The 14093-nt window shown below is 53.7% G+C and overlaps 1 protein-coding gene across 1 annotated transcript in view; it reads right to left on the minus strand.

The window, feature by feature from the left end:
* The window catches only part of MIDEAS (mitotic deacetylase associated SANT domain protein), a 45375-nt gene extending 36443 nt beyond the window's left edge, over positions 1–8932 (minus strand). Inside the window, exon 1 of the mRNA XM_049770322.1 lies at positions 8801–8932. The gene's annotated coding sequence lies outside the window, so the exon portion shown is untranslated. The remainder of the gene's footprint in view (positions 1–8800) is intronic.
* Positions 8933–14093: the final 5161 nt, after the last annotated feature.

Below are 14093 nucleotides of genomic sequence, written 5' to 3' on the forward strand. Positions count from 1 at the left end.
AATTGTTCATTGCACAGACAAAGTGGGGAAGGGAAGATGCCAGTCCCTGGTGCCACCTCACTGGTCCACAACTCTACATCATGAACAATGGCACAAAGCCTTTCAAGGGGTAACGGAGCAAAGTGGTCAAAGATACATGGTTGATGGCTTGGGCTGGACAGGAGCCAGGGTCTCAGTGCCTCACACTTGTCACACTCAGTCCCTGCAATGCCAGGTCCTCTAAGTCTCGGTGTGCCATCCAGGATGCCAAGCCTCCAGCCTGGCAGCCTGTGGAAGAAGTGGGAATCCTGCTGGTTTGGAGCCAAAGAATAGGCTGTCTCCTCAATACTTGAAGTGACCTGGATCCATAAAACCTTGCCTCCAGCAGGGGTGCGAGGGGGGTGTCTCGGTAGATGCAAAGCTTCCTAGGAGGGCTGCAGAGAAGACAGAGTGTGGCCAGCCAGCCTGTGTCATGCCCTTTCTCAGGCCCCGGTCAGGATCCAGGCCCCGTGCCAAGCGCTTGCACATTCCTTGCGTTTCTCTGGTCTCCAAGCAGCAGCTGCCCAGCCTTTTCTCCTGTGCTGATTTATTTCTATTGTTCTGAAACACATCCAGAGGTCTCTGGCATCAAGCACTGGCAGAGCATCCTACCCAAGCCCCAAAAACACACCAACCAGGCTCTCTGGGACCTGAGCCAAGCCTGCTCGAATAAGGAGCCCTGGGCTTAGACCCAAAAGCCAGGGAGACTCAAGACCCCACCTGCCTCTCACTCCTGATTTCAGAGCTATTTCTTGTACAAGGAAGACTGGGACTTCCTTGTGGGAAGGAGGACCCCCAAAATTCATTAGGATGTCTAAAGCAAACCTTTCTACTCCTGGCATGCACTCCTTGCCTCAAACAGCTGAGCCAAGAACCAGACACCCTTTGAGCAGGTAGGCAGGGTGGCAAGGCCTTACAGTGTAGGCCAGGCTTCTGGTGGGCACTGAAGGGTCTTTCTTAACCTTCCCGACCCAAAACATCTTCCCTATCAGCTTAGTCCACTGAGGGCCAGAATTCCTACCAACGACACTTAATTGCAAAAAAAGATAAAAGTATGGAGGTCAGGGATACTTCAGGAGGTAGGATATTTACCTTGCATGCAGCTGACCTGGTTCAACCCCAGCATCCTAGTCCCCCAAGTATTTCCAAGAGTGATTCCTGAGTGCAGATTTCTGCACACGGGAACTATATGGGATGCTGGGATTCGAACCACTGTCTGTCCTGGGTTGGTTGCAGTGCAAGGCAAAAGGCCTTACCGCTGTGCTATCTCTCTAGCCCCCTGAGTGCATATCTCTAAGCTTCACAGCTTAAGTTCCTCTCCCCGTCCTCCTTCAAAAGGAAAAACAAACCTGCAGAGAGGTGAGAGCAGGCTGGAAAAAAAGAGCAGAGTAGGGCCAAGCAGAAGGGCTCTCCCAGTTTCTCCAACCTCCAATCTCCACCAGTTTCCAGCTCCTCATGAGCAAATATTTTAATGTGCAGTGTCTTCATATCACAGTTGCCATGGGATTAATGCAACTAATTTATATCTGCCTGGCCCATAAATGTGAGTTCTGACCCCCCCTTGCTGTCGGGGAGGGGCAGAGGAGGCAACATTATCAGCCTTCAACACCTTGGTCAGCCTCTTCCAGTTCCGCAGCTGGCGGGCAGCAGGCTAGGAGAGGAGTCCCTGCCACGTGGTCAGCCTCTGGAGGCACGCAGGCGGAGCCAACAGAGCAAGGGCCTCCCCTGGACTCGGTTGTGCCAGCGGGGCCTGCAGGGACATGGCAGGACAGGAGTTCCAGCCCCACAAGGCTCCATCTCCACCCTCCTGGGCTCAGCTCAAGGGAGCAATAAAAGGAAAGGTGTCATCATCCAGGGGGGTAACTGGGCAAGTACTGGAAGTAGGTGCCAGGACAGCAGAGATACCCACCCCAGGCCTGCCCCCAAGTCACCACAGCAAAGGTCCCACAAGTAGAAGTTTGCCTGCCCGGTTATTTCTGGCACTTCTTCTGCCCCATACCAGCAAAGAATGTCAGCTGCTGGCCACATGGAAGGGCTGTTGACACTCGAGTGTGCAAGACCTGCTTGCAGAGACAGAAAAAGCATGCCAAAGCCCTCCCTAACTCCTCCATCACCCCTCGTTCTTCCTCCCCCCTAATGGTGTGCAGCCTGACAGAGCGTGGGCACTCTGCTTTCCCTCAGATCTAGGCTCTCCCCTGCAAAACTTGCACACACAAACAAATCACTATGGAGCCAGCAGAGGACTGAGCCACACCCAGGAGCCCAGACAGGATTCCTCTGAGCTCTTCAAGTGCCTCAACCCCTTTCCAACTTCCAAAGACGAAAGAGCTAACTGGCCTGGAGCAGGGACAGGACTCAAGAGCTCCTTTATCCACTATCCCCAAAAGGAGAAAGTTAGAAAACCGACTCGGGCAACTCTCCTGCAGCTTCCCCATTTGAAAAAGAAGGAGTTGCACTAGGTCTGGTCAGATATTCCTCGCTATGTGGCCGGAGAGGTAGCACAGAGGTAAGGCCTTGCATGCAGTCAACCTGGGAGGGACCTGGTTCGATTCCTGGCATCCCATAGGGTCCCCCAGCCTGCCAGGGGTGATTTCTAAATGTAGACAAGAGTGACCCCTGAGCTCCATTGGGTGTGGCTCAGAAACCAAACAATCAATCAATGAATCAATCAATAAATAAAGTTAAAAAAAAAATGTCCCCACACCAGGACTGCACCGGAAAGCAGGGAGTTCCGGCAGGGAGGTCAGGTAGAAGGGGGTCTCTGAGAGAGGGGAAAGAGGAAGAGAAGAAAGAAGAGGAAGAAATGCGGCTTCCATTCAATGCTCAGACTTGCCCATTATCAATTATCCTCCCTCCCACCCACCCTTACCCCCAGCTGCACCAAGGGATTGGTGAATCCTGGCAGGAACTGACTACATGGGGCCTCCTTCGGCCCAACTGCTGGAAATTGAGATCTCTCACTATTTCCCTTTTTCTCTGGGCCCCCAGAGAAGTTGGACAGCCACAGAGGGGAACCCCCCTCTGGCTGCAAGCCTGAGACACTTCCCTCTTTCCAAGCTCCAGCCAGGCCAAACCGTGCCCTGGCAGCTCCCCTGCCTCTGCCTTCCACTCCGGGGGAAGCAGCCGTGCTTGGAAAAAATCACGCTCTCCTATGCAATTCCATGTGCCTGGAGAGCAAGGCCGAGGGAACCAAGAGCACTTTCCGGCTGGCCACGACACCAGGCTGGCTTCCAGGAAGAGCAAGAAGATGCCAGAGAAGCTTTGGGTCCAGGCCCTCTCCTCCCCACCAGCCCCCGCAAACCACAGCTCGCAGCCACGTGTTTCAGGGAGACCCCCAACATCCTCCACAGTGCAAACCCAGCCCTTTTATAGGAAGGCACAACTGGCAGTGCTCAGCTCAAGGCTAGTCTTGGCTCCAGGAATTACTCCTGGTAGGCTCAGGGAACTATATAAGGTGCTGGGAATCAAACCCAGGCCAGCTGCATGCATTGGTTTTTGGATCACACCCAGCGGTGCCCCTGGCTCTGTGCTCAGAAATCACTCCTGGCAGGCACGGGGGACCATAAGGAATGCCGGGATTTGAACCACCGCCTGTCCTGGATCGGCTGCTTGCAAGGCAAATGCCCTACCACTGTGGCGGGACTCTCCGGCTCCCCAGCTCTTTTCTGACATGTGACAACTTCTTATATTATATCTTGGAGGATTGCTCCCCCTCCCTCAACCCTCCGGTGTCAATTAGTTAAAAAGCTCCAAGTTCTCTCCCCGGGAACACTCCTGCCCCCACCCCAGCTCCACCCAAACTTCCACTGAGGTCACACCAGGAGGCTTCAGGTGAGGCCAAGACAAGGGGGACATTTTCCTGTGCTGAGACAGTCATCTTCCTCCCACCCACGTGAGCCATTCAGCCTCAGGCCTGGGCGGGTCGGAGCCTAAACCAGCAAGTAATCTGGAAGCAGAATCCAGGGTTATCCTTCACCCTGGAAGACTGGAAGACTCACTAACACTGGGGCCAGCCGGTATCCACAAAAAGGAATCATACAGAGCTCTGGGGCCTTGGGAGTTAGAAATTTCATTCACCAGGAAGGTGCAGACCACACACAGGACATCTGTCATACCTCTTTCCTCCAGGAGCAACAGGTTAAATAGATAGGAACAGGGGCTACAGCGATAGAACAGAGGTAGGGCATTTGCTTTGCATGTGGCTGACCCAGGACAGACTGCGGTTTGATCCCCGGGGTCCCATATGGTCCCCTAAGCCAGAAGTGATTTATGAGCACAGAGCCAGAAGTAACCCCTGAGCGTCACCAGGTATGGCCCAAAAATCAAACAAACAAACAAAAAAATTAGATAGGAACAGGGTCCTGAATGCTTGCTTTTATTTCACCTTCACAGCAAACCCTATAAAGGACTAGTAGATCATCTCCATTTTATATATAAGGAAACGGAGACCCACAAAGGTTATGCCCAGGCTTCTGTACTTCCCTCACAGTCCCCATCTGCAGGCCTCCTTTCGGTGGCCCTCCCGGGCCCCCTCTCTGATCACCACCTGTGTTACCATCCACACACTGCAAAGGAATGAAGTTTGGAGTGCGGAGGTGGAAGGGAGGTTGTTGATAGGTTTGGCTGGCTGGCTCTGGAATCCAAAGGGATGTCCCACTAAGTGTGACTGCTCCCAAGCACGACAGGAGAATCCCTATGACGGTGGTGCCAGTACGAGAGGGTGGCAGGAGGGTGAACCGGATCGCAAAGTGCAGTCTCCAACTCCAAGTGATGCTGTCAAGTTTCTGATTCATAAAATGAGCTCACAGTTTCCCTGTCTGCTGAATGTTGCTTTGAATGCAAATGTGGATTCCTTAAGTAAGGGGTAAGGTGAGAGGGTGTGGGGATGGCTCAACACACTGCATCTCATTCCAACCCAGTCCAGCCACCCCATGGTCAGAGCTCCTTGGTTTAGAAGCAACCGCTCCCAGGAACTCAACCCGCCAGCTGCATTTCCTGCAGTCTGGGGTAAATCAGGAAAGCCCAGAGCTTCAAAGCAGCTGCTTTAGTGATGCACAAACACACGCAAACATGCACACTTTCATGCATATACACACGCACACACCACCACCATACGCGTGTGTGCACAAAACCAGGTAGGAGGTACCAAGAGGCCCTTTCACTCTGACGTCCTAATGGGGTCAAAATAACTGAAATCAATTCTCCAGAAGGTCAGCTTTAAGGCAGTGCCAGAAAACTGGGTTCAGCAGCCCAGAATCACCCCTGATCTGGTTATCTGGAAACCTTCATCATATGGGACTTCCCACGTTTCAGATCCACATTTTTTTTAAAGTGGAAGGAGAGCTTTTATGCACCTGTTCAACTGACAGTCACCAACCTACTGATGCTGGGGTTGAACAGGGAGAAGAAGGCAGGAGAGCCGAGCCGAAGCTACACAAATCCAGAGCATTTCACAGCACCCTTGCGGCAACCCACTCCTAGAAGAGAGGCTGGAGGCTCCTGCTGAGTTCACGACTTCACCGCCACACGATGGCATACACACATGATGACAGAGGATGGAAATGAGCATGCAGAAGGCCGACGTGTCTCCAAAGAAGTGGAGTTGGAAACGGAGCCAGAAAGACAGTTGAGAACCTCCCATGTGAGCCTTCCCCCGTCTACAGCGAATTGAGCCCTCTCTGAGACACCCAGCCTGCCAGGGTCCATGCCCTTTCCGGGCCCACTGATGTACCCATGGTCCCATCCTCGTGACACTTCGGGGGCCCAGAGGCCTCAGATCTGCAGGACCAATTCATCTGGGTTCTGCAGCCACTGAAGGTGTGTTGTTTAATCTGTGATATGCATGATGACCCTTGCCCCCCAATTTCTTAAAAGCAGCAGCTCACTGGGCTATATTTAAACCCCACTTTTTTTTGTTTGTTTGTTTCTGGGTCACACCCTGCAGCGCTCAGGGGTTACTCCTGGCTCTACACTCAGAAATCACTCCTGGCAGGCTCGGGGGAATCACATGGGATGCTGGGATTCGAACCACCGTCCTTCTGCATGCAAGGCAAACGCCTTATTTCCATGCTATCTGTCCGGTCCCTAAACCCCACATTTCTAAGTTAAACTCATTTCCCCTGGATTCCTCAGTTGCACACTCTTCAGGGGAAAGTAAAGGGCTTTTTGAGCCAAGTGTAGCGGGGATTCAGCCCCGTGCCTGGCAAAGCCACTCTGTCTGTGTTCCACAGCCAGCTGCATGGTCTGGAGGTGTCCTCTAGGAAGAGCAACTCTGTCCAGTCACCAGCCAGAGGACTGTCCTCCAATGAGTGCAAGCTGGACTCGAGCCATGCTGTGACATGGTCTATCCCGGTAATGAATGTTTACACCCCTCTTAGTCACTGTCCGGAATGGCAGGAAAAAAAAAAGAGAACCCATAAATTCTCAACCTGGCAAGGGTTCCCCTTTTCCCTTCCCCTGAAGCCATCTGAAGCACCCATGAAAAAGGCACGTTTCTCTCCTCCTAAAGGGACACGTGTTACGCCAGCCCAGGGAGGGCTAAGAAAGAAAGGCCTGTGGTAGCTCCCCAATCTTCTCTGCTGGTCTCAAAATCTAGCAGCTGCAGGGACAGAGTGAGCAGAGCTGCAGGAGGCCACTAGGCCAGGCTCCCCCTGCTGGAGCCACCCAGACCACCCCTTCACCCAGCCACCACTGCTAACAGGGATTTCCCACACATGGGCCAGGGGTGGCCTGCAGGCTGTCTCCCCCAATCCAGCCCCTCCAGCCCAAGCCTAAAGGGGGAGGAGGCCCCAAACCCCGGTTGGCAAGTGTAAGCAGGAAGCAGCCCACAAAGTTACGACCAACAAAGTTTGAAATCGGGAGGAACTTCCCCTTTCATCTCTCAGGCAAGCACCTCTGCCTGACTGGGGCTCTTGGGGGGGTTGTGGGGGCTCCAATTTGAGGGGTGGGTTACTTCCTCCAGGCTTGCCTTTCTAGATACTGAGACTAGGAAGCTCCACAGAAAGGGGGTCGGGTTCTTCCCCAAAGCCTGGGTCCCAGTCCTCAGAGGAACAACCAGAAGCCCACACTCTATTTTTGCTTCTTTTCTTGCTTTTGTGACTGGGGCTCTTGGGGGGGGTTGTGGGGGCTCCAATTTGAGGGGTGGGTTACTCCCTCCATGCTTGTCTTTCTAGATACCGAGACTAGGAAGCTCCACAGAAAGGGGGTCAGGTCCTTCCCCAAAACCTGGGTCCCAGTCCTCAGAGGAACATCCAGAAGCCCACACTCTATTATTTGCTTCTTTTCTTGCTTTTGTTTTGGGGGTCACGCCTCAGGATGCTGAGGAATACTCCTGGAGGTGCTCGGGGAACCCTATGGGGTGCCAGAGATGGAACCCAGGTCTGTTGCGTGCAAGACAAGCGCCCTACCTACCCACTGTACTCGGGTCCCAATGCCTGCGTGTGTGTGTGTGTGTGTGTGTGTGTGTGTGTGTGTGTGTGTGTGAGAGAGAGAGAGAGAGAGAGAGAGAGAGAGAGAGAGAGAGAGAGTGAGAGAGAGACAGTGAGAGAGAGAGACAGAGAGAGACAGAGAGAGACAGAGAGAGAAAGAAATCACGCCTGGGGATGCTCAGGAATACTCCTGGAGCTGCTGGGCGAAACCCTATGGGGTGCTAGGAATGGAACACAGGTCTACTGCGTGCAAAGCAAACACCTTACCCACCGTGTGTGTGTGTGTGTGTGTGTGTGTGTGTGTGTGTGTGTGTGTGTGTGTGTGTGTGTGTGTGTGTGTGTGTTTGTGTGTGTGTGTTGGCAGGGGGTCAACTCCAACTCTGCCAGAGCCAGAGCATGCATGCACCAGACAATCACCTGAGCTCCCAGGCCCCCCCAAATGCAGCACCCGGTGAGATTAGGTGAGGCGGAGGAGGGGGGCCCACCACCGCAGCCACTGGGGAGTGCGTGGGCGGGCAAGAGGGATGATAGGTCTGAGTTGAGGTGCACCAGCAGTGCTGGGTGTGTGTGTGTGTGTGTGTGTGTGTGTGTGCGTGTGTGTGTGTGTGTGTGTGGTGGGTGTGTGTGTGTGCGTGGGGGTGGGTGGGTGGGGTGAGGCCAATGGGCGCCCGAATCCTCCAGCTTAATTAAGCCTCTAACAGCACTTGCCCCAGTTCCTGGCCCCCGAGGCACCTCTGAGCCCCCTCCAACACCAGGTTTCCATGACCGCGTGTGGGGTGCACTCTGCCTAGGGGAGGAGTACGCCAGTGGGTCCCCAAGCGCACCCCGCGTGGGCCTGCTGGCCTGGGCCAGTCCTGCAAGCCAGCCAGCCAGCCAGCCAGTCCCTGCGGACACCACACGCTGGGCTCCGGGGGAGGAAGAAGAAGAGGAGAAGGAGGCACAGCCAGATTCCAGAATCACAGGCCAGGGGTGTTGGGTGGATTGGGGGGGCTGGAAGGGTTTTCCAGGGGGTGGTGGGGGAACCAGGCTTCAGCTGCGTAGCTGCACCAAAGCAGAAGATCTGCGGTGCACACACATCGGAGGGTTGCAAGCGTCCGAGAACAAACGCACACACACACCCGGGGGGGGGGGGGCCCAGGCGGCAGAAGTTACCGCTCGGGTCCCCCCTGGCACCCCCCAAAATCCTACTTCCACCCTCCCGGGCCGCCGCGCCTGCAAGCTGCAACCGGCGCGCGCCCAGCGGCCACTACCAACCGCTTGCACAAGGCGGCCGGCCCGGAGATCCGAAAGCACCCTCCCTCCTCCAGGCACCCCCACCGCGTGCAGGCCTCGGGTAAGCGAACCCCCACACTTACCCGGCTTCTCCGGGAGCCCCGACATCGGCTCGGCGGTCCCCCCCACTTTCTGCAGCAAAGCCGCCGCCTTCCAGTCTCCAGCAAAGCCTGCAAGCACGCACTCACTCCAGATCTTTCTTCTTATTTTTTTTTTTTAAAACAAACAGGCTCCGTCTCCTCCTCCTCCTCCTCTTCTCAGGGCACTTCTCTCCAAGCCCCAGGAAGTTTTGTTGTTTTTTTTTTGTTGTTGTTGTTGCTGGCAGGGGCCCGGGGCGGGACACGAACCAGAACCAGAAGGCTCGTCTGTCACCCCTCTTGGAGCCTGGGAGCACCCCCACGCTGCCTAGTGGGGTGTCCGCCTAGCTGATCGCTCCCTTGCTCTCTTCCCTTCGTGTCACCCCCCCAGCCCTGCGATGCAGTGTCAGGATTGCACTGCTCTGACTCATCGGTTGAGCTCACAGCTTGGAAAAAAGAGAGAAAGAGAGAGAGAGGGCGAAGAAGGAGGAGGACTCTGGCGTGCTACAAAGGATTGCACAATTCGGGGCTGGGAGCACCATGGAGCGCCAGGCAGGCAGGCCAGCCAGCAAGCAAGGCCGGCGAGCAAGCAAGGCTCGGCTCGAACCAGCTCAACCACTTCCATCAGCACAACTGTCTGTCTCTGCTCGGTCCCTTGGCCAGCAGGCCCAGCGCCGCCCATTTCCTGCCACCAAATAAGGCCACGAAGGCGTCGTCTTCCAACCTCAGGGTTGGGGATTTCCAGCAGCAGACCTCACCTCCAGCCAGCAGCACCCACCCCCTTCACCCCTCCACCCCTGGGCTGCGATGCCACCTCCCCACTCCAGTTCTGCTCTGTGCCCACCCCCCACCCCCCCATGGGCTGTCCTGGATGGAACCCACACAGGCCACGCGGCTCTTTCCTTTCACACCAAGGTCAGGAGGAGACGGTGATGAAATGTTTGGAAACCCAGCAGGCCTGCCAGGAAAGTGTGTGTGTGTGTATATGTGTGATGCTGGAGGACATCATCGCTTTCTTTCACAAAGATTCTTGAGGCCAGGGGGATGGCATCAAGGGTTAGAAGCGTGCAAAAAAGCATGCATGAAGTTCCTAGTTCGAGCCCAGTGGTGCATGCACGGGTTCCCACCCCAAAACCGCTGTGTGTGTGTGGGAGGGGGGGGAGACAGGTCTGGTGGGCCTTCTGCACACATAAGACCCCAGAATAAAGGCTTCCGAGGGTAGGCTGGAGTGGCTCAAAACAGTGCTTGGGAGATCCCTTTGGTAGAAAAAGAAGGAAAGAAAAAATATAGCTCTGGTTTGGCATACAGTTAATATTGCAGAATACTGGGATCAGAGAGATAACATGAAGGTAGGACGTTTGCCTTGCATGCAGAAGGATGGTGGTTCGAATGCCGACATCCCATAAGGTCCCCTGAGTCTGCCAGGAACAACTTCTGAGCACAGAGCTAGGAGTAACCCCTGAACCTGAACACCACTGGTGTGACCCAAAAGCCAAAAAAGAAACAAAACAAAACAAAAAAGCCAGTTGCCGAATACTCTGACAGGCACATTATTTACAGTATTTTTTGGAATGCAAATTGGGGTGTCCAGGGGCCACTCCTGGCAATACTGTGACAATCAGCTTAGCCAGACGATTTAGAGTTACTCAGACCTTGTGGTGCTGGGAACAACCTGGTGCTTCCCAGCCTATAGGGAGACACCCAGAGGTGGTGGAGTGGCATGAGCTCCTGGGAAAGTAGTTGGGGTCTCCTAAGCCCCCAGCAACATTATTAACAGTCTCCCCAAGTTTTAGCCTCCGCCTGCAGAAAGATGATGGAGAAGCAGACTGCAGCATCTCCAACAGACCAGTCCCCAGGGACTGTGGAGAAACTTCTTTGACTCTAAATCCTGGCTTTAATTCTAGCAACTGAGGCAGGAAGTTTGCCCTGGGCATGCCCCATTTCTCTTCCTAGCCTGCTCGCTGTCTCCTGGCCACTGGAGGGTAGAAGGGAGAGTGATTTCTGCTGCTCAGGAAGCTCTCATTGACCCCACATACAGAGGGGTTCCAGAGCCAGGAGAAAGCCTAGGCAGGGAGCCCATTTGTCTGGATCTCTTACATTGTTTTTTGTTTTGGTTTGGTTTTTGAGCCATACCAGAAGGTGCTCAGGGGTTGCTCCTGGCTCTGCACTCAGAAATTGCTCCTGGCAGGCATGGGGGACCATATAGGATGCCAGGATTCGAACCACCATCTGTCCTGGATCTGCCGCTCGCAAGGCAAACACCCTACCACTGTGCTATCTCTCCGCCCCCTCTTACATTGGTTTTGATTCTTTTTTTCAAGGACATGAATAGTTCAGAAGATGTTTTCCCCAGAAGGCAAACACCCAAGACTACCCTGGTCCTGGCAACTTTCCCCCCTGTGGCCTATTCTGAAATGTTGGGAAGAAGGGAAGAGCCAGGTAAGAACTGGCCAGAGGGTTGCCTCAGAGCCCCTCACAGCCTGCAGGACCGTGCCCCTAAGGTTTGGATGACAGAGAGCAATGAACATGCAGGCTAGAAACCTCACAAAACCCATGTGCTCTCCCGAAGTCCGGCCTTTTTGGCCCCTGTTGGAATGTGGTGGCCTCCCCTGCTGAGACGGAAAGTCTTGTCTGCAATGTGGTATGACAGATCTGTTACAGTAATGCCCATTTGGTCTTATCTGCCAAATAAAAGGTAATTATGCCAGGGCACCTCTTGCCAGCCCTTCCAGCATGAAATCCTTGCATCTGCGGAAGTTAAAGGGGAGCAGGAGTCAGAGAAGCCTCTTCTGTCAGAGGAAAGTTCACGCACCCAGATCTCACTGGGTCCACTAAAGAGCTGCCAGTTGGCCAGGCCTGTCCTCACACTCAGCCTCCCTAATAGTGTTGTGGGGAGAGTTTGAGCCTCTGTTTTATAGAGAACTCTGCAGCTCAGAGAGGGTAGATGACAGGCATGGACCACAGAGCAAGGCAATCATGGGGCACCATTTTGTTCCTTTTCCAGTCTCCCCAGAGGAAAGCCATGGACAACAGAGGGATTGGGGTGCTCAGGCCCTGAAGGAAAAGCAGCACTTAGGATTCTGGGTAGGGGCTCAATGTAAAGCTTTTACTTTCTTGGAGCTGGAGTGATTGCACACCAGGAGGGCATTTGCCTTGCACACAGCCAACCGAGGACGGACCCAGGTTTGATATCCAGCATCCCATATGGTCCCCCAAGCCTGCCAGGAGAAATTTCTGAGCACAGAGCCAGGAGTAACCCCTGAGCACTGCCGGGTATGGCTACAAAAAAACAAAACAAAACAAAACAAAAAACCTAAAACAAAAAGCTTTTACTCTTTATTTATCTAATTTCTGCCCACTTGTCACTCGATCCAAAAGACAAAAGAAACAGCAAAGCCACTTGGTCTCCAGTTCCCAAGCAGCTGGTTTTCCTCTGCATCCCCTAAGGCTGAGTCCCGGCAGGCAGCAGCCAGTCAACCTAAAGTCGGCCCCAGAGCCAGTGCTCACCAACCCAGGGTGGTTCCCAACCAGAAAACCCAACTGCGATGCTGGTTCCTAGAAGAGCCTGCCACTAGGGAACCAATACTGGGCCTCCAGGGAGCAGATGGGAGCCAGTTCAAAGGGCATGCCTCAGCCTTGTCCAGCCAGACCTCCTCCCTGCCTAGGCTGGGCCACCAGGTCTCCCAGGGTGCATACAAGAGGCAGAGATGCAGGTGTGAGACAAGACGTAGAGACACAGGTGGTGAGATGCATGAGAAATGGGGAGATGAGTGAACGAGCAGAAGGAGCAGATCTTTTGGGAGCAGCTCAACCCAACAATCTTCTCGGTTCAGTGGACACCAGAGGGGTCTGTGCTCTGCACATGTCAGCAGGAGATTTGGGGGAGGGGGGTGAGAAGGAAAGAGAGTATGTGTGTGAGAAGGTATGTGTTACAAGAAAAATGTGTGTGTGTGTGTGTGTGTGTGTGTGTGTGTGTGTGTGTGTGTGTGTGTGTGTGTGAGAAGAGGAGAGAGAAAAAGAGAAAGGGAGAGAGTGTGTGAAAGAGAGAGTATGCACATGTGGGCACACACCCAGGGGAAGAAGGCACTCTGACAGGGGGCCCCTGTTTGTCCCCAGGCAGGGTAAAGAAAGCTCCAGTTCTTCCGGGAAAGCCCGGGAGTTCAGTTTTACTGCAGATATGACAGTGCAGAATCACTGACATATGAAGTGAAAGTTGTGGTTTGAGAAGCTCCAGGCCTTTCCACAAAGCTCTGGGGCAGCTGAGTGCCCTTGGGTAAAGGAAACAAAGCGTTCCAGGGCTCTATTCCAGAGCACCAAACTCTTCCCCACCACTGACCGACCCGCTTCACAGACCACAGGGCAGGCGACTGAGTTCTGCCAAAAGAATGCAGCTCAGAAGAAACATTCCAGGAAGCAAAGTACAGGCAGGAAAAGAGTCTCAGCTCTAGGTCTCCAGGGCCAATAGAGACACAAGGGACAGAGTATATAGTGCTGCTGGGACTCTACCAGCTCTCTGGTCTCTGCCAGGATGACCTGTCCCTGCCCTGAACAAGCATCACCACTGTCCCATTCCGGGACAACCTCCGACTATTACTGAGCTTCCAAGGGTGGGTTTTGTGGTTTATGAATTATACCCTCAATAAGACTATTATTAAGAGAAAACATAAAAGCTCCCAAGGAAGTCAAATCTCACGCCACCCCAACCTTGCCTCCCTCCCCTTGCAGCTGCTATCACTCTATGTATGCCATCATTTAGGGGGTGAGGAATGGGGTCTCTTTCCAAGTTCCATGCTTGTACTCTTGTCCCTTTCCATTTTCCCTTTTTTGGCATGACCTCTCCTTCAAGGTCAGCTCACAGGACATATGTGGGTGAATGAGCAACCTTTACGGGAGTATCAAGAATTCTGCTGCAGAAATCACATGCTCACAATGCTGGCTTCCAGCTTGTTTGGCAAAGTAAGAAACCTAAGTACCGCCAGGACCTGGCTGACTAGCTCGAGTTACACCAGAAGAAAGAGAAGGTTGGGGAAAAAAAGAGCAGATCTGAATCAGATCCAAGCCTATCAAATCAGGGATGCCAATCCTCACCTCTGAGCCTCATTTTCTCAGATGTGTTGTAGGTCTAACCCAACAGTGAAGGACTGAATACCCACATTCTCTGGGCTTGGGAGAAAGACAACAATCCACTTGTACATACAAAGGGAAACAATCTTGAGGCCAGAGCAATAGCACAGCTGTAGGGCATTTGCCTTGCATGCTGCTGACTGAGAAGGACCCAGGTTCGATTCTTTTTTTTTGG

This window comes from Suncus etruscus, chromosome 3 (genome assembly GCF_024139225.1).
Source record: "Suncus etruscus isolate mSunEtr1 chromosome 3, mSunEtr1.pri.cur, whole genome shotgun sequence".
Taxonomy (NCBI): Eukaryota; Metazoa; Chordata; class Mammalia; order Eulipotyphla; family Soricidae; genus Suncus; species Suncus etruscus.